At 39.6% G+C, this 19,215-nt stretch overlaps 1 protein-coding gene across 5 annotated transcripts in view; it reads right to left on the reverse strand.

The window, feature by feature from the left end:
• The window catches only part of CNTN4 (contactin 4), an 878,916-nt gene extending 860,615 nt beyond the window's left edge, over window positions 1-18,301 (reverse strand). For 2 of the 5 annotated variants that reach the window (XM_070492801.1, XM_044754900.2), the window contains exon 1: window positions 18,090-18,301. The gene's annotated coding sequence lies outside the window, so the exon portion shown is untranslated. Of the gene's footprint in view, window positions 1-15,150; window positions 15,206-18,089 lie in introns of all 5 variants that reach the window. The other 3 variants (XM_070492797.1, XM_044754901.2, XM_070492796.1) reach the window with 3 other exon arrangements.
• Between the last annotated feature and the right edge of the window lie 914 nt (window positions 18,302-19,215).

Below are 19,215 nucleotides of genomic sequence, written 5' to 3' on the forward strand. Positions count from 1 at the left end.
ACACCAGTCATTACTATTATGCTTGCTAAGTTTTGAAATTCAAAGCATCCATAAAGAGACTGCTATTCTCCAGAGCAAACAGAAATTCATTTCCCAGTACTGTCAGTATCACAAGTAAAAAAAAAATTGCGTAAATCTTTTTAAAAATTTCAATCACATTTGACTGAAAGCAACTTGAAACATTTTCATATTTCTACTCTGTCACATGCCAGTATTTCCTTTTGTAGCATGGCAAGATGGGCTATAGCTGAAGTAGAAAGAATAGAGATGAGAGTTTATTCAGTAATTCATTCTTTTTTAATAAGGTAAGCTCTTGACCATAGCCAAAACCATTTCTCCAAAATGAAATCTCAAATAGTGCTAATTGGATCTCAGTTCTGATATGGTGGTTCTCTGTAATAGTCAACCATAAAACAATGCACTATGGGGCTGGCCCCGTGGCCGAGTGGTTAAGTTCGCGCACTCCGCAGCAGGCGGCCCAGTGTTTCGTTGGTTCGAATCCTGGGCGCGGACATGGCACTGCTCATCAGACCACGCTGAGGCAGCGTCCCACATGCCACAACTAGAAGGACCCACAACGAAGAATACACAACTATGTACCGGGGGGCTTTGGGGAGAAAAAGGAAAAAATAAAATCTTTAAAAAAAAAAAAAAAAAAAAGAAAAAAAACAATGCACTATGGAAAAATGCTGCCTCCCTCTGTTTCCATACAGTCGAGGGAGATCACACTGTCGACCCACAGATAAAGACAAAAGAGCAAACATAAATCAGCTTGAGTATTTTAAAAGAACAACATTTCGACTTTGTAAATCATAACTTTCACATAGTTCATCAACAACATAGGTATCACATTGAATAAATGTATCAAAAGAATAAGATTATAATGATAAACTCAGCATTTTTTAGGGATGGTCTAATTATATGCCTGGCACTCGGCTAGGTGTATATATAATTATCTCATTTGAGTCTTCACAACTCTACAACAATATTCCCATTATATGGATGAGAAAAATGAAGCTGAGAGAGGTTACATAACTTGGTCAAATCTTACAAATATCTAAGTGGTAGAGCCAGAATTTGAATCATCAAATCATTCTGAATCACCAAGTCCACCTACAGCCTTTCTTTTACATCACATAAAATAGTGTTTTCCATCTGTGGAGACTGAATCCCAACCTAAAACATAGAATTAATTATTTTGGAGAGTACACTATCTTAAGAGTTAACCTTAATATACTGATTTAAGTAGCTACATTATAAGAAAACTACTAAAATTTGTAAAAGCTCATTAATTCAGAAGAATAGAAGACTGCTGCTTTGAATAATAGTAATGTTTTAAAAAAGCACTCATTTCACTTACAACACATAATATGAACTACAATATACTGGTAAATTGCTACTAATAAAAGAACTGAGTAGAGTTAATGGAACTATGAATTCACAATAACCCTATGTTACACAGTGCATATCCACACCTTATCACCACCTTAACAGTATCTAGAATTGTTGCACTGTCTCAAATTCTGACCATTAGTTTCAAAATAGAAAATTGCAGGAAAATACTAGGAATTTTAAGCTAAAATCCACTAACTGGTGAATGAGACCTTGAAATGTGCTAAAGAAAATAAAAAGGAACTTCTTTATACAGTAAAGACCATGTACTCAGTGTGCAGACTTTTGAATGAAGATTATTGTACTACAAGTAAAATAGCCAACATTCCACATCTGTAACACAAGAGTCTTCACAAAGGTAATTCTGCTGCAAAGCATATCACAACTACACGTGACAATCTTATCAAAGCAGGTTATTTTCTATTTCTACCATACTATGATAACACCTTACCTCTCAGTACCTCAGGCAGGAAGTAGGGGAAGGCGAAGCTGAGATTGGTGAAAATGGATGTGAAACACCCATTCTATTATTCTCTCACATAAAGTGGGGAAAGCCCTTCAGAACTTCATTCGGAATCTATTGAAAGTATTAAATATAGTTTGATTGGCTTGCATATTTTATTTTTCTGGTCCACAAATAGTAAGAAACAAACAGAAATGGCTAGTTTACCAAAGCAAGGAATCATATATGACCATCTGAAAGGCAGCAGAATGCAGACAGCAGTCACTCAGGTACCGACCTCTCCACTGTACTTGATGAGATGCTGTTACACAGTCCAGTATAATATTAATTGTTTCAACAAATACATAAAGCATCTATATGTACTATGTTCTGTATAAATTGCAAAGATTATAGTACAGGGCTAAATTGCTTTATGCTTAGAATATGCCACACACATTGTATTAGTCTTAAATACTTATCATTGTGCCTGGTAGGCACAATCGACTTCACTTTATAGATTTTAAAAACTGCCATGGAAAGTGTTAAGAACAATGTTCAAGATCACACAACTGGTAAGTGGCAGAAGAAATCCAAGTTTATCTGAATCAAAGGCCCATGTTCTAGTCTAAACCACTATCCTATGTTCATCATGGCGATCCAGTGTCATCAGAAGTAAATCATAAGCCACTTGTTTAAAGGGGAAAGTAATATATTTTACAAGGATTTCCATTTTTAAAAAAACTACTGTTAAATTAAAGACAAACCTCTATTTACAATTACTTAGTTCCAAGAATTCTAGATAAGCATATTTGTAGCATAACTTTTACAAGGAATTAGAAATGTGACGTAAGTAAACATTATCTCTTTAAGGATGGCATTCACCTAATTAGATACAGTTACAGTAATGCTTGGACTCCTGATTAATTCACTAATCTGCAAGGAGTATAGAATCAATAGCTAGTCAGTAGCTAATGAAATGAGTCGCTAAAGACAAAATATTCATATTTATATTTGATAGTTGAAGACCAGTCATAATATCCATGACAATACAAATTTGTACAATTCAAAATGATGGTAATGTGCCTAGAATCAAGCCTTATAAAACATATTGGGGAACTTGAGTCATTTCATTTTTTTGTTTGATTTTCTTCTCCAAACTGGACCCACCTCACCATAAACACACTTATACCACCTGTCCTCACTGGAAATTTCTGTGGAGAACCTAAAAGGCATAGGCATCATGAATTATCAAGGTTTATATCAGTACAATTTTGCAGGGTACAAAAATATTTTCATCCACAAAAGTTTAGCCCAAGAGTAGAGAGGATATTTTACTGTGGTAAGAACAAAGGAGACTTGTACACATTTTGTCAAACCTCAAGGTCATTATGGAATCAGCAGTGCTTCTGCTATCCTAACCCTCACTTTCTCATGAACCAAACTCCCTTCCCAGAAATGCACCACCTTTATTTAATTAATAGTGAAAAATATGTATCTGAAGGGTTGAGAGCTTAAATTGACCCTGCTCAAATGTGGAAATTATTTTCTTTCCAGATCATGAAAATCAGTGACTCTGGCTTTAAATAAGCAAGAAAAATAAAACCTTGTCTAAAAAGGTACAAATCTTGCAGCCAAATCCTGCTTTTTCAAGTTTCAAATGCTAAAAATCTATCTCAAATATTTCCTAATCACTCTGACATATTTGCTCCACTTATCACAAACTCCCAGTAATATCATTAATGCTTCATGAACATGTATTTTCTGAGTTTCATTGTATTTTTGGTGCCTACCATGTTTTAGGCAATGGACACTCAAACATGAATAACCATAGTCAAAAAATAAACTGTCTATTGGAAACTTACTAGGATTTAGGCACTGTACTAAGAACTCTGCATGCAGTGTTCTACATAATCTTCACAAAATTCTTGTGCCTTTAGGTGCTACCCAATTTTATAGATGTGCACACCAATAAACTAAGTGATTTATTATGTCTTTTAGTTATCTGAACAACCCTACAAAATGCATATTACCCCATTATACAGCTGATGAAACTGAAACCTAGAAAAGGTAGGTAAATTATTATCACACACACTCACACAGCTAGTACAAAATAGATTTAGGACTGGTAAGAAATCTGTCTGACTCCAAATTTCAAGCTCTTAACATGCACTGTCTCAAATAACTCACATGGTACTGAGCAACATGTGAAATAATTATTACAAAGACAGGGGAACGAAATTGCCCCAATTTGCCCAGGACATTCCCAGTTTTAACACTGAATGCCCAGCATCCTGGGAACCCCTCAGTCTTAGGAAAACTAGGAGGGTTGATCACCCTCAGGATAGGTGTTAGTTATATCAGCAGCATGTGGCATGGAAAATGAATACAATGGAGTTACGTTCAGAGAAGGGAGCCATTCTTTATGCCTCAATAGCATTGAAAGAGACTTACCAGAGTGACATTTGAGTTCAGCATTGTGCAAACTGTAATAAACATGGTTGGAAAAGATGGAAAGAGTAGACAAGAGAGGAAATATAAATAAAAGCGTGGAAAAAATATCACATGATCAGTTCCAGGACAGGTGACTAGACTGACACAGCCGGAGCTCCAAGCCTGAAAAGGGAAAAGCAATGGGGAAGTGTGATTGGAAAGGAAAACATCATCTAGGAGAGATCAGAGTAAATCTCATAAGAGGGAATTAAGCATGAGGATGTGGTTTTACTTGCACTTCCCTTCACAGCTCTACAAAGAGAGAGAGGCTTTGAAGAAATGAGAGCTTTGGCTTTATGATTTAGTGACAAATATACGTGCCTGGGTAGGGGGATGCTAAATGATTCTTTACTGGAAGTCTGACTTCTTACAAGGGAGTGGAATTGTTGTTAGGCATACAACCAAAGTTATACATCAGATGAGTTCAAGAAAAAATCAACACAAACTAGATGTCTCCACCATCCTTGTCCTGAATTTTTTGCCCCTTGTCTCCTTGATGGAATAAATCCGTATTGACTGCAAGTGATAGAGATTCAACCCAAATCAGCTTAAGTCAAAGGGTAATTTACAAATTCAAAGAGCTGAACTATCTAGAGGTAAACTCACTTTAGGCATAGCTGGATGAATGGGCTCCAGCAATGTCAGAGAACCAGGTTTTTCTCCATCTCACCTCTGGCTTTCATTCTCAAGCAACCTGTGGTGACCCCCAGTAGATCCAGGCTCTCTTCTCTGGTGGCAAGACAGCTGGAGCAGTGGTAGACCAACATCCTCCTGGTTCTTGTCTCCTTGTTCACAGGAATTGGTTCACAGGCATGCATGGAGCCCGCCTGGAGCCACGGAGAAGTAGCAAAACACCTCACTCCTTTGCAATGGTTCTCATTGGGCCCCATGCCTATTCTGGAAGCAATTACTATGGACAGGGAAAACCACTGCTCTTCCTTAAGTAGAAGAGAATGTTCCAATCCTTAAAATGGAAATGAAGCTCCACCAGATCATGTGCACTAAAAATGGGATAGTACCAGACAATGAAATATTATTCAGCACTAAAAAGAAATGAGCTACAAGACCTCATCATCATGGCAGCATGAGAGGATCCCTTTGTCTCTCCCCTTCAATCTACATCAAATAAAACATCCATAACCCAAAAAAAGCTACATTGCCCAACACATCAGGACACCACAGAGATCCACAGATCAGTACATATGAAGGTTGGTGGATTGAAGCACATAGAGGAGCCCAACTAGTGGGAGAACAGAGGTGGTATCCAGGCTCCTGGCCCCTCTCCACTGGCAGCAGTGGCTGAGCCAGCTATCCCATCCCCAGAGAAACTGCTGGGCAGCAGCAGAGGTGTGCAGGTGACTCCAGCTTCCCAGCTGTAATGACACCTGTGGCCATAGGGAGCAAAGCAGTAGTGGAGATGGAGCCCCATGACCCCAGCTCCCTCTATACCCTCCCCCACCACCCACCAGAGCAGCGGAGCTTCTACCAGGTAATACTCGACACAGCAGAGGCATCAGCCATCCCTGTAACCCCAGAGGCAAAGCCAGCAACCACAGTGACATTGGCAACAGCAAAACATCAGTAACCACCAGGGATGCAAGAAGTGATGACAAGAGTACTGATGACACCCCTAGTAGAGGCAGTGGAGGGTGGAAAGAACTGATTTTCAAATATAGTCAGAGGCAGCTCAGGTAAGAGAAACCAAAAACTAGTGCTATAGCACTACCTACAGAGAAACAAAAGAAAGGCCTCTAATCTACTATCAGTTGAAAAGTTTGAATCAAAACAAACAAAGCAATACCTAAATAAGAAAAGTGTTCACCAACACAAATGTGCCAGCAGAGGAATAACTCAGCAAGCTCCACGAAAACCCACAGTAACATGAATCACAAAAAGAAAATAACAATTCTCAGATACCAAATGTCAAGTTATGATTTAATTGTCTGTGATTTAATTGTCTAAGAATTCAAAATAGCTGACATGAAGAAACTCAACAAGCTACAAGAAAACTTATAAAAGCAGTTCAATGAGCTCAGGAGTAAAATCACTGAATAGAAGGAATACATTACCAAAGAGATTGACACTCTAAAAAAGAACCAAGTGAGTTACAGAGCTGAAGAACTCAATAAATGAGATGAAAAAAGCATTATAAAGCACTGGAAATAGAGGAAACCAGACAGAAGAGAGAATCAGTGAGCTTGAAGTTAGAAACCTAGAAATGACAAAGGTAGAAGAGAAGAGAGAACTAAGATTTTTTTTTAAATGTAAAAATTCTACGAGGATTATCTGATTCCATCAGAAAGAGCAACATAAGGATAATGGGGATCCCAGAAGGAGAAGGGAGAGAAGAGAGAAGAGAACTTATTTAAAGAAATAATAGCTGAGAACTTCCCAAACCTGGAGAAGGAATTGGATACACAAATCCTTAAGGATAAGACAACACGTAATTATCTCAATGCAAAAAAACCTTCTCAAAGTCACGTGATAATAAAACTGTCAAAAGCAATGACAAAGAAGAACGTTAAAGGTAGCTGGTAGGGGAGGAGGGTGGAAATAACCTGCAAGGGAAACCCCATTGGTTAATCAGCAGATTTCTCATAACACAAAGGTTAAAGAAAAAGGAAGCATCAAAAATAACTATAACTACTTCAATTTGGTAACAAACTCACAATAGTAAAAAGGATAATTTGTGATAACAAGAATATAGAAGGAGAAGAGAATAAAGACAGAACCTGCATAAGCAAATGAAGATAAGATGCTATCAGCAGAAAAAGGACTACCTTATCTATGAGACATTTTATACAAACCTCATGATAACCACAAAAGAAAAATGCAGAGGAAACACAAAACATAAAAAAAGAGGAGACTTGGGGCCAGCCTGGTGGTGCAGCAGTTAAGTTTGCACATTCTGCTTCGGCGGCCTGGGGTTCGCCAGTTCGAATCCCAGGTGCAGACATGGCACCACTTGTCAAGCCATGCTGTGGCAGGTGTCCCACATACAAAGTAGAGGAAAATGGACATGGATGTTAGATCAGGGCCGGTCTTCCTCACCAAAAAAAGAGGAGGATTGGCAGCAGATGTTAGCTCAGGGCTAATCTTCCTCAAAAAAAAAAAAAAAAAAAGAGGAGACTGAGAAAAATATCACAGAAAACCACCAAACTAAAATGGCACACAGAAACACACACATAAAAAGAAACAATGGAAATATAGAGCAACCAGAAACCAAAAGATAAAATGGCAGTATTAAGCCCTCATATATCAATAATCACTCTAAATGTAAATGGATTGAATTCACCAATCAAAAGACACAGAGTGGCTAGATAGCTTTAAAAGAAAAAAGACCCAACAATATGCTGCCTCCAGGAGACCCATCTCAGTTCTAAAGACAAACATCGGCTCAGAGAGAAGGGATGGAAAATGATACTCCAAGTAAATGGCAACCAAAAGAAAATAGGTATAGCCATACTTACATCAGACAAAATAGACTTCAAGCCAAAAAAGAACAGGAGACAAAAATGTACATTATATAACGATACAGGTGAAAATCCATCAAGAAAACATAACATTTATTAATTTATATGCACTAAAATAAGAAAAAAATAAAAAGCAACTATTAGCAGTCTTAAAGGGAGATACTGACAGCAACACAATAATAGTAGCGGACTTCAATACCCCACTAACATCAATGGATAAATCATCCAGGCAGAAAATCAACATGGAAAGATTGGCCTTAAATGAAACATTAAACCAGATGGACTTAATAAATATATATAGAACGTTCTACCCAAAAGCAGCAGAATACACATTCTTATCAAGTCCACATGGAACATACTAAAGGGTAGACCATATGTTGGGAAACAAAACAAGTCTCAATAAATTTAAGAAGACTGAAATCATATCAAGCATCTTTTCTGATCACAACAGTATGAAACTAAAAATCAACTACAAGAAGAATGCTGTAAAAGTCACAAATATGTGGAAATGAAACAACACGATACTGAACAACTATGGGATCAATGAAGAAATCAAAAGAGAAATCAAAAAACACCTGGAAACAAGTGAAAATGAAAACACAACATACCAGAATCTATAGGATTCAGCAAAAGTGGTACTAAGGAGGAAGTTAATAGCCATACAGGCCTATGTCAAGAAACAAGAAAAATCTTAAATAATCTAACCTTACACATAAAGAACTAGAAAAAAACAACAAACAAAGCCCAAAGTCAGTAGAAGTAAGGAAATAAAATCAGAGCAGAAACAAATGAAATAGAGACTAAAAAAACAACAGAAAAGATCAATGAAACTAAGAGCTGCTTCTTTGAAAAGATAAACAAAATGCACAAATCTTAGCTAGACTCACTAAGAAAAAAAGAGAGAAGGCTAAAATAAGTAAAACCAGAGTGAAAGAGAAGAAATTACAACAGATACAATAGAAATACAAAAGATTATAAGAGAATACTATAAAAAGCTATAAGCCAACAAATTGGATAACCTAGAAGAAATGGATAAGTTCTTAGAATTATACAAGCTCCCAAAACTGAATCAAGAAGAAATAGAGAATTTGTATAGACCAATCACCAGTAAGGAGATAGAAATAATAATCAAAAACCTCCCAAAAAGCAAAACTCCAGGACCAGATGGCTTCTCTGGCAAATTCTTCCAAACATTCAAAGAGGATTTAATCCCTATCCTTCTCAAACTCTTCCAAAAATTGAAGAGGAGGGAAAGCTTCCTAACTTATTTTAAGAGGCCAATATCATCCCGATATCAAAACCAGACAAGGACAATACAAAAAAAGATTACAGGCAAATATCACTGATGAACATATACAAAAAATCCTCAACAAAATATTAGCAAACCAAAAACAACAATACATTAAAAAGATCATCCACCATGATCAAATGGGATTTATTCTAGGGATGCAGGGATGGTTCAACATCCACAAATTAATCAACAGGATATACTACATTGACAAAATGAAGAATAAAAATCATATTATCATCTCAATAGATGCAGAGACAGCATTTGACAAGATTCAGCATCCATCTATGATAAAAACCTTCAATAAAATGGGTATAGAAGGAAAGTACCTTAACAAAATAAAGGCCATATATGACAAACCCATAGCTAACATCATATTCAATGGTGAAAAACTGAAAGCTAACCTTCTAAGAACAGGAACAAGACAAGAATGTCCACTCTCACCATTCTTAGTCAACACAGCATTGGAAGTCCTTGCTAGAGCAATTAGGCAAGAAAAAGAAATAAAAGGGATCCAAATTGGAAAGGAAGAAATAAAAGTGTCACTATTCATGGATTACATGATTTTATATATAGAAAACCCTCAGGAATCCACAAAAAAACTATTAGAAATAATAAACAATATAGTAAAGTTGCAGGGTACAAAATCAACATACAAAAATAAGTTGTGTTTCTATATCCTAACAACAAACCATCAGAAAGAGAAATTAAGAAAACAATACTATTTACAATTGCACCAAAAAGAATAAAATATCAAGGAATAAATTTAACCAAGGAGGTGAAAAACCTGTACATTGAAAACTATAAGACATTGTTGAAAGAAATCAAAGAATACACGAAGAAATGGAAAGATATTCCATGCACATGGATTGGAAGAATTAACATAGTTAAAATGTCCATCTTACCTAAAACAACCTACAGATTCAATGGAATCCCTGTCAAAATCCCAATGAAGTTTTACACGGAAATAAAGAATCATAAAATTTATATGTAACAACAAAAGACCTTGAACAGACAAAGCAATTCTGAGGGGAAAAAAAAGCACGAGGAATCACACCCTCCAATTTCAAAGCATTCTACAAACTATAGTAATCACAATAGCATAGTACTGGCGCAAAACAATACACAGATCAATGGAACAGAATTGAGAGCCCAGAAATAAACTCACACATTTATGGACAGCTAATTTTTGACAAAAGAGTCAAGAACATACAATGGAGAAAGGAAAGTCTCTCCACTAAATGGTGCTGGGAAAACTGGAAAGCCACATGCAAAAGAATGAAAGCAGACCACTGCCTTACACTACACAGAAAAATTAGCTCAAAATGAGTTAAAGACTTGAATGTAAGACCTAAAACCATAAACCTCTTGAAGAAAACAAAGGCAATATGCTATTTGACATTAGTCTTAGTGATATTGTTTTGGATATGTCTCCTCAGGTAAGAAAGACAAAAGAAAAAATAAATAAATTGGACTACATCAAACTAAAAACTTTCTGCATAAGAAAGGAAACCATCAACAAAATGAAAAGATAACCTACCGACTGGGAGAAGATATTTGCAAATCATATATCCCATAAGGGGTTAATATCCAAAATATATAAAGAACTCATACAACTCAACAACAAAAAGATCAACAACCCAATTAAAAAATGGACAGAGGATCTGAACAGACATTTTTCCAAAGAAGACATACAGATGGCCAATAGGCATGTGAAAAATGTTCAATATCACTAATTATTACGGAAATACAAATCAAAACCACACTGAGATATCCCCTCACACCCATCACAATGGTTATCATTAAAAAGACAAGAAATAATAAGTGTTAGAGAGGATGTGGAGAAAATGGAACCCTCAAATACTACTGGTGGGAATGTAAATTGGTGCAGCCACTATGGAAAACAGTATGGAGATTTTTCAAAATATTAAAAACAGAACTACCATATGATCTAACTATTCCACTTCTGGGTATTTATTCAAAGAATATGAAAACACTAATTTGAAAAGATATATGTGCCCCTCTATTCATTGCACCATTATTTACAATACCCAAATACCCAAACATAGAAACAACCTAAGTGCCCACCAACAAATTAATGGATAAAGAAAATGTGGTATATGCATACAATGGAATACTACTCAGTCATAAAAAAGGTGAAATCTTGCCATTTGCAACAACACGAATAGACCTTGAGAGGATTATGCTAAGTGAAATAAGTCAGGCAAAGAAAGACAAATACCATATGATATCATTCATATGTGGAAGATAGAAAAAAAAAAACAAAAAAAACACACACACACATACAGAGAACAGATTGGTGGTTCCTAGAGGAGAAGGGGGGAGATGGTGGGGAAAGGGGTAAAGAGGAACATTTGTATAGTGATGGACGTAAACCAGACTTTTGGTGGTAAATACAATGTAGTCTATACAGAAGTCAAAATATAATGATGTACACTTGAAATTTATATAATATTATAAACCAATGTTACCCCAATTAAAAAAATAATAAATTAGCTATCAAGCCATGAAAAGACTTGGAGGATGTTAAATGTACACTACTAAGTGAAAGAGGCCTATCTGAAAAGGCTACATACCATATGATTCCAACCGTATGACATTCTCAAAAAGGCAAAACTATGGACACAATGAAAAGATCAGTGTTTTCCAGGGGTGGAGGAAGGGAGGGAGACATGAATAGGCAGAGCACAGAGGATTTTTAGAGCAGTGAAAATAGTCTGTATGATATTATAGTGATAGATATATGTCATTATACATTTGTCCAAACTCATAGAATGGACAACCCAAGAGTGATCCCTAAGGTAAACTATGGACTTTGGGTGACTATGATGTGTCAATGAAGGTTCATCCTTGGTAAAAAATGTACCACTCTGGTGACTGATGTTGATAATGGGGGAGGCTATACGTGTCAGGGCTGGCTATATACGGGAAATCTCTGTACCTCCCTCTCAATTTTGTTTTAAACCTAAAACTGTTGTAAAAAAATAAAGTCTTAAAACGAACAAAAATGAAAGGGATAGTAACAGAGGCCAATGGTAAAAGAAAGAAAGGAAACATATATTTATCAGGCAAATAACCAATATATATACTCTCCGTTTTGCATACCTAGAGAGAGGGAAATGGGCGAACTAGTTGGTAATCTCACATTTATTCATTGGAAATCTGTGACAGAGACTGGTTAGTTATTCATCAAATCTGTTTTCGTTTCCTCATGGAAACTCAGTGTGACTCCATTTCTCAGCTTCCCTTGCAGAGAGAAATGGCCAAGTGAGCGAGTTCTGCCCAATGGAACATGGGTGGAAGCCATGACAACCTCCCAGACTGGACCTATAACAACCTCCTTAAAACCTGTCAGGACATTTCTCTCCTCACACTCCATATAACTTGCCTGAACAAGGAGAATTCTGGAGATTTAGGAGAGGACAAAGCCACAAGAGGATAAGAAACCTGATTCCTCAACTGACCCCACGGAAAGCCACTCAACTAGGAACTATGCTGTGAGCATGGAACTACTCCATGTGAGCAAGAAGTATAAAGTTATTTTAAATCACTGAAAATTTAGAGTTTATTTGTTACAGCAGCCAGAGTTAGCTTTTCACAAGGCCCTGTGGGACTCAGGCCACTGGGAGTCTGAAAACATGAAAGTAAGCAAGTTTAAACCTCTCTATCCTTCTAACCCCATTAAATCATAAGAAGGGGCTTTAAAACACACACACACACGGATACACATACATAAATCACATGGATTTGAGGAAAATTGGAAGGGAGGAGAATTTAGAAAAAGATAAAGCAGATTTCTTAGTACAGGTGGTTCAGCGAAAGTGAGGAGGAAATGAACACAGGGTTTTGAGAAAGAGGTGACTGATAAGTATACAGTATATCTGCCTACCTACATGGTGAGAAGATATGTGTCATTAATTAACTGTGAAGATGCCACAAATACATACCGAAAAAGAAGAAAAATGACTCTATAATGTTGTAACACAAATTGTCTTGGCAAAAAGCACACTCTCACTATTGACCACCTTACATTTCCACTGAGGCCACTGGGAACCAAAACTGTAATAGGCATTTTGTAAAAGACAAATACATAGGAAAGATGAGATGAGGCAGATTCTCTAATACAAGTAGAACAAGACAACAGAATGAGAACAAAAAGAGAGGTCATTTTCTTTTAGAGGGTGCTAGCATTATAGACAGAGGTCCCTTTAGTCATGCAGGAAATACTGAAAAAGTTTTGCAAAGCTAAGAGAACAAGAGGAGAGTTTTCTCTCTGGGGAGTTGGGGATGTTGATGAAGAGCAATGCCTTTGATCAAAAGGAAGGTCAGGAGAGAATATTTCAGCTGTGAACTTACCAGAAAGGATATTTGGTTAGGCTGAGAAGTGAACAGGAATTTGTCTTCAAATCCTGCAGCACAAAAATGGTAGCCCAGTATTCCCACAAAGAAAGCTTAAGAGAAAGGTTATAACTGAGGGCACAGACCCTGACAATTTGTTTATCAGAAGTGAAACAGTATCGTAGAGGGGATTTTACTTAAAATGTCTGCTCCTAATCCTGGTAGGTATTCAAGATAAAACTAAATCATATCTAAGTCTACTCTAGTATATTTTAGATTAAATTAAATCTTTTTTCTTCTTTAGGATTTTTAATTCTCCTCCAACTTTTTTATATAGACAAAAAGAAAAGGTAGTCCAATGGCTACAATAAGAAACCTATTGAGGCAAGAACAAAAAAGTAGTACTGTATAGTGAAGCTGTTAAGAAAATCAATTCTAGAACCAGAGAACTTGGTTCAAATGCAACCTCTGCCACTTACTGGCTATGTTGAACAAACGACTTAATTTCTTTACACCTAGTTTTCTTCACGTATACAACAGAGATAATCATAATACCTATCTAAGAGGGGAAAGTGCTTAGAGAAGTATCTCAAAAATAGCAAGCACTATGTACGTATTAGCTGCTTCTATTTTTTTTTTCCTTATATCTGTCTCAGTTTTTCTGCTAGTAAAACCAGGGTTTGGGGGAAGGAAAGGGAAGTAATGTTTATTGAACATGGAGGAAATCTCACACATAGTAATAGAATGTCAGAGAAAGTTGGCTGTTCCCCGAAGCGTTCCTTCACCTTCCTGGAAACACAGCTAGAGGATATTTCCCAGCCTCTCTTAGGGTAAGATACACCGACATATAACTGAGTTCTGGCCAATGGAATAAAAGCAGAAGAGATATGTGTGACCTCCAAGTCTGGGCAAATAACATCCTGCAAGTCATTATCTTCCCAATGGCTTGATGCAGATGAGCATACTGACCTTGCTGAGCATGCCTCTGAGCATAGCAGGGGCACAGAATGGATGAAGGCTGGGTCTTTGAATCACACCTTGGAGGAGTGCTACCAGGATCATACATTTGGGGACTTTACATGAATGAGAAATAAATTTATTTCACATTTGAGGAAGTACACTTTTTGGATTCATTTGTTAAAACTGTTAACCTACCCAATCTAATTACAGCTAAGCTGTATATGTGTACTCTTATGTTTAATCCCTAACATGATGCCTTGGAATAGACTCTATCCCAATCAGATAGCTAAGGAAACTAAGGCTCACAGAAGTTGTGGAACTATCTCGTCCAATATCTTGAATGAAATAAGTGGTAGGGCCACATTTGGGTCCAGGTTGATCTGTTCCAGAGTAAGATGATCTTTACCCTCCACACAAGACTGCAACACGGAAAGTGTCATTCCTTTCCTCACTCATTTACTCCTTGGTTTCCTCAATTTCTGACCACTGGAACTTTAGTCTTTAAATTTAAACTTCATTTCCTTTCACCCATATATCCAATTTGGGAGATCAAGATGACCCCTGGATCACATTCATCTCTTATGCCTCATTCCAAACACATATGAGTCCATGACAGGGAAACAAGCGCTCTTAACACATCTGTTACAGGAGACACAGATTTCCAGCCATTTTGCAACTGGCTACAGCATCAGAAATGACGAATGGCAGAGCCAGAGATAAGGACAGAAAGGTAAAAAATCCCAAACCATCAGTGATCTCCAAAGTGGCGTCTACACCCTGGGGGATGTGCAAAACAATCCACTGAAATACAAAAAAAAAAAAAACAATATTAGAACTTGTTTCAAAATTTTTGCTTATTTCTCCTTTAGGTTCTTTCTGTGTATATTTTAAAATGTAAGCAGTATATCAACATAAAGTATATGTGCATAATTTATAAAATAAATTTTAGCAATGTATGGTCAAATTTCCTTCCAAGAGTATATAATCGAAAAAATATGAAGACCAATACATCTAGGTAGTAAATCTGGTCTCCTTCACTAGACTTAAAACACTGTTACAGAAAATGAAAACAAAAAACTCTCCACATCTGTGTTTACAGAAATGACCCTGCTTACCATATGAAATAGAGTAATTCAATTAAAATCACATAAAAGCATGTTTTCACAAAAGATTAAAATCTTTAGATAAAAAGAGATTGAAACTTATGTATATTATGTTTATGTCTTCAAATATAACAAAGAAGAATCCAACAAGTTAAAACAATTATCAGACAAACTTAGCAGAAAAGTCAGAACTGTAAGGGGCATTTTCTTCCGAGAAGCTTAATTATCCAGGTTACCTTTTTTAAAGACCTAAATTGATGTAACAAATGTCCTGTGCTCCTTTCAGAAGAAAAATTCTAGCTAAAAGATTTAGTGCTTGGAGGGGAAAAAATTAGAAGAGCTACTTCCGAATATAAAGGAGGGAGAGAACTAGGTAAAACAAGTGAATGATAAAAAATCCAACACTATTTGAAAAACATGTTCTCTATTCACTCTTAATGACCCAGCAATATGAAATGACTATGGAAAGAGGTGCTGAACTGACTCAAGGAGACAAAGTCCCCCAAGTTAAAGGCACTTTAAAGTGTTTTTGCAAAGCCTGCAAATAAAATCTTCCTCTGGTGAAATTTCCACATGGCTTTGACCTGCACCCTTAAACAACAGGTCACTTCTCTTATCGTCTTAGCCTCTAATTTAAAAAGGTCAGGTTTTCCGTGCTTGCCAGCAACCTGGCAGGGTCCAGTGTGAAAAACAATGAGCTTTATCATCATGACCCCTCCTCATCAATCCGGGGCAGCTGAAGTCAGTTTAAACAAACAAACAAACAAAATCAATAGCATTTTATAAGGTGGCAAAAATAATATTGCCATGGCATGTGTTTTTGATCCTTAGCAGTCTGATACTCCCAAGACCTACTGTGGAGGTTCACAAGTCTTGAATGAAACCAAGATGAAGATAGCAAGAATAAAGTTATGGGTGAAATGTGAATTTTCTCATGAATGCCAGGAAAATCACCTCAAAGTGTCTGCCTCCATGACACAATGTTCTTTTTTCACCCACTTGGGTAGAAACAGAGATAACAAACTTGCTAATCAGCCGGACTGGAAATGCTCCTGCACGGACCTGCCTGCATGGAAATCCACAGTCTTTACGCCCCTACCCCACTCCCTAAAGGACATAAACCATAAACCTCTAAATACAAAAATTAAAGCACCTTCCAAGTTATTATTCTAAGTGTCCAAAAAACATCCGTTATATGGAGTTATTCCTTGAAATAACCAGTTCCCATCACAATAAACTGCAGGAGCTTCCCATGCAATTAAAAGGCACTGTTATTCTGACAATATGTCCCCGCCCCTATGTTGATTTCAGTAGGAAAACTAGAAAAAGTTCCACAAGCATTCCTCCCAGGAGCTCCTCCTTGCAAACACACCTCCAACACACACCAAGATCCCCCACCCCCTCCACGCTGACCACCCACCCAAGGTGATCAGTCACAGTGATTCGCCCCACACCAGCTCTGTAAGCCTTTTCGCTCCAAATCTGGAGACCCCGGCCAGAACCAACCTCCTTTAGCTCCCCGTTGCGTGAAGCCACCTCCTCGCAGGGGCTCCGCTGTGCTGCAAAATGTTTTCATGCATCAGACTCCCAGACTGGTTCAGAGACTCAGGAACCCACGTCCTCCTACCCTCACCTCCACACCTTTCATCAATAATAAAACGTACACACGAAGCACAAAGAGAGGAAATGCAAGCAGGTTTTGAGCCCTCCGTTCCAGAAGGAGAGCGAGCGGGTAGAAGTCAGCGGGGCGCTTGGCGCACATCTCGCGGATGTCTGGGTCCGGGAGGGAGACCAGGCGGTTCCTTTGCCTCTCAAATGAAAGAGCAAATCCACCTGAAGTTCATGGAAGTGAATGCCACCCCTACAAGCTCCCTCGCCAGAGCCTGGGTATACCAGGTCCGTGCCGCTAGAGCGGGGACCTGGTCGATGTGGCTCGCCGCTGTACCCCCAGCGCTTAGCATTGAGCCTGGCACACAGTGGGCGCCCCCAAAATCAGTATCTGTTCCAACACGGCTCCTTCCACCACATCTACGGGCTCCTGTTCCCTTAGTCCCAAGTCCCTACAAACCCCAGCCCAAGTTCGCCTTCCTCCACTACGGGCTTCAGCTGGGCAATAGCAGCGGCGGGTACCGACAGTGGAAGGAAACTCTCGCCCCAACCGTGCGCTGGCGGGAGAGCGCACGGAGAGGTGGCAATAGCCTGAAACAGTTGCAGCAGCCGATTTAAGGGTTCCCGAAGCATTTCGGACTCTGGGCTCCTTGTTTGGCGGCTGCCTCGTCGCGCAACAAACTTATTTTCTGACTCAAAAGAAGAAGGGTCGCCGCGGGGTGACGGTGGCGTCGTCGGGGCCCTGCCTCCTCCCAGGTTCAGGGCGCTCAGAGCCAGCTGCTGCCCTGACCCGCAGGGCTGCCCGGCTGAGGGCAGCGCGGCCCAGAGCCCCTGTCCAGCCCTGCAGGAGTGGAGTCCCGGGAGCCCCGCTCCACCGGGCCACCCCCGAGGACCATGCGTTTCCCCCAAATCCAAGAGCCGGGGCGCCCGAGGCAGCCCGCGGAGCAGACCCCGGCAGCCCGCGCCCCACTTACCTCAGAACCTAAGCGCGGCGCCCGCTACAGCCTCGGGTGAGGCGCCGGCACAGTCCGAGGGTCCCAGTTTAGTGGCAAAAGCTTCCTACTTGCGACCAATCCTGGTGTTGAACCCGGTGCTCTGTCTGCTGCCGCGCTCTCCTCCCTCCTCGCGCTCGCGGCAGCTCAAAAAACCTGGCGCGGCGGACTTCAGTCTGCCGGCTCGTCAGCCTAGAGGAGGGGGATCCGCGCTCAGAAGAGGAGAGGCGCGGGGAGGGCGGGTGCCAGTGAGCGGCCGGGCTGAGCATGCTCAGTGCGCGGCCGGAGGAGGCGCGCGCCCGGGCGCAGCACCTGCCCGGCCCTGCCCTGGGGAGGAGGCCCCTAGTTCCCGCGCGCAAAACTGAACAACGGTGCCTGGTCTGAACGCCAAGCGCCCGAAGACGATCAACCCGGTTCCCGTGCAAGGATATAGAGGATGTGCTGCTTAGTGATGGAGAATAGACCGCGGTGATGCTGCCTTCCTTTGCGACCCAGGTATCAGAGCACAAGGAGGCGCGACCTGCCCGGTCCCCAAACCTCTGGCCTCTGGGAGACGTGGAATTCCAGCTATTTTTAAGGCGCCCTGGCTAGGGAAACAAACTCGTGTGCTTTGGGGCCTTGAATTACTGAGTCCAGGGGGATATGGGGTGAGGGGACGACACAACTTGAGAAGCCGGAAGAGGGGGCTTTTGGAAGGTTTTACCTACCTGTCCTTAGGCGGAGGACATCAGCCAGACAAGCAGCGTTACCGACCTGGAGTCTCACCCAAACAACATGCTTTCAAGCTGGAATGTGTTCGTGGGAGAGGAAACGGTTGTGATGAAATAGATATAAGGATCAATTTGCGGCATGTGTGGGCATATTGAAAGCTTTGTTATTCACAAGCATGTGCTTTGGACAATGACGTTAGCATGGTCATTCTATACTATGAATCTACTGTTTTGTTGCAGAAATGGCTCTTTTCACTCCAACTCCAAACCTCAGGGTAATCGTAGAGATTGGCAGCAATGCCCCAGCTCCTCACCAATCCTGTGCAAAGCGAGTCTGACAAGCAGAGGAAAGCCAGCCGGGTCGAGCTCATCTGGAATGCATTTCCAGCAACCCCAAG

This window comes from Equus asinus, chromosome 21, assembly GCF_041296235.1.
Source record: "Equus asinus isolate D_3611 breed Donkey chromosome 21, EquAss-T2T_v2, whole genome shotgun sequence".
NCBI classification, from domain to species: domain Eukaryota; kingdom Metazoa; phylum Chordata; class Mammalia; order Perissodactyla; family Equidae; genus Equus; species Equus asinus.